This window comes from Petaurus breviceps, unplaced genomic scaffold (genome assembly GCF_028583685.1).
Source record: "Petaurus breviceps papuanus isolate PSGF00001 unplaced genomic scaffold, PetGlider_PUasm1.0 175, whole genome shotgun sequence".
Taxonomy (NCBI): Eukaryota; Metazoa; Chordata; class Mammalia; order Diprotodontia; family Petauridae; genus Petaurus; species Petaurus breviceps.
This window is the reverse complement of record NW_027185764.1, coordinates 40,898,579-40,900,591: the sequence shown is the minus strand read 5'-3', so window position 1 is coordinate 40,900,591 and position 2,013 is coordinate 40,898,579. Positions and strand designations below refer to the sequence as shown.

The 2,013-nt window shown below is 43.9% G+C and overlaps 1 pseudogene; it reads left to right on the top strand.

Annotated features, from left to right (window-relative positions):
• Positions 1–403: 403 nt before the first annotated feature.
• LOC138159103 (melanoregulin pseudogene) lies at positions 404–953 on the top strand (annotated as a pseudogene).
• The last annotated feature ends 1,060 nt before the right edge of the window (positions 954–2,013 follow it).

The following is a 2,013-nucleotide window of genomic DNA, read 5'->3' as shown; positions in this document are numbered from 1 at the left end:
TCGGGGTTCCAGAATAGCAAAAAACAGCTGCAGAGAAGAACTGGAGAGAGGAGCCCACAGGCCGTGTCTGTGGCACGGGGTTCTAGATTTCGTGCTGGCTATCCCAGACTGGGAGCTGCTCTGGATGAGACGCTGGTGACCGTGACTGCAGCGTGATGTACCCGGCGCTCTGACTCACCTGACAATCCGGCTGATTTCTGTCTTTTAGTGGGCTGGACATCCTGCCGCCCTTCGGGACGTTGACTCGCCACGGACAGGGGCACACCGACACAGGGAACCGGGACGTGATGGGTTAGGGTCCTTTCCATCTTGTCCTTCTGAATCTCCCTCTGGGCGGTACTGGACAGCTCTCCATGGGGCTGCGGGCCTGGCTGAGGACGTTGTGCTGCTGCTGCCCGTGCAAATGCCTGAGAGACCCGGACCTGCCTTAAGAAGGAGCCCCTGTTCAGTGGCAACAATCTTTGCTCCTCATTTTGAAGCAGCTCTAGTGAGGGACGATGAGAAGAATTTATGGAGCATACCTCATGATGTATCCCATACAGAAGCAGATGATGATAGGATACTGTATAATTTGATTGTCATTCGAAATCAGCAGCCCAAAGATTCAGAGGTATGGCAAAAACTCAACTCTGACATCTCCACCTTATGGAGAACTCAGAGGGAAGTGAGAAACAGATGGAAACGCATTGTGGAAGATTTAGGTTTTCAGAAGGAGGCAGACTCCTTGCTATCAGTGACTAAACGCAGCACCATCAGTGACTCTCAGAACACGAGGAAAGCATGGGAGATACTATTAAAACTTGCCGAAGAGACAAATATTTTTCCAACAAATTGGGAGCTCTCAGAGAGGTACCTCTTTGTGATGGATGGTTTTATTGTTCTTGATGCGGCAGAAGAGTTTTTTTTTTTTTAATGGCAAGACTCATTTACCCCAAAAAGCCTGGACTGGACTACTTGGCTGATGGTCAGAAGGAACTGCCCCATGTTCCATTTCGAAGTCTCTAAAGAGATGAACTTGGAACAGAACGTGAATTTTTCCCTGGGGACTCAGGACAACCAGCCAAAGTACCATAGATTTTCTTTGGAGAATTACAAGTGGGAGGGAGACAAGGAGAAAGAATAAGAAAAACGTCTGTGTTGTGATTAGGAAACACACATCCATGTGCAGAAGGATAAAAAAAACCTTGCCCATCTCCAAGGAAGGACTAAACTAGCCCTCGTGTGGGTCTTGTTCTAGGAGATGAATACAGTTAAGGTTATAGTCCTTAGTTAAGAGGACTCATCATGCGTGTTTAAACCATCAGGGAAACCCCATGGTCCCAGCTCTTCCTTTGGAGAACTTTAAACTCTTCTGGTTCTCGCAAAAGAAAAATTCAATAATTCAATAGACTCGAAGTAAATTTATTGAGTGCCTCTCATGTGCAAAGCACAGTCTTAGGTGCAGGTAGAAACAAAGATGAATAAGACATGGGTCCTCAGTCAGGTAGCTTACAGTCTAGTGGGGGATGGGGCAGTAGAGGGGTGGCAGAGCCGGGAAGGCTAAGACCATGTAAATGGATCTTAGTTGATAGGAAGTTGTTGGTTATCTCACATCAGGATAAACTACTTTCAAATAGTATACAATAAAATCTGATGAACCCAACACTAAAAAATAAAATAAAATAAAAATATATAGACATATTATTATCATTATTTTTTTACATGTAACTGGGAAATAAGATATACAGACACTGGGGCATAGAGATCCACCATGACCTACTGGAAAGTCCGAGGGGGGATCGGGGAAGATATAAGAGAGAGCAGATTGGGGGAGGGGATATTCAGTGGGATTGCTGTTTTGGGGTGGTGGGTAGGGGAGAAAATTTGTAACTCAAAATCTTGTGGAAATGAATTATGTAAACTAAAAAATAAAAAAACCCAAACTACAAAAAATGAAATAAATGAAATTTTTAACAACATTTTATTTAATTAGCATAAATTTAGCCATTACAATTTCATATGGAATAAAAGCTT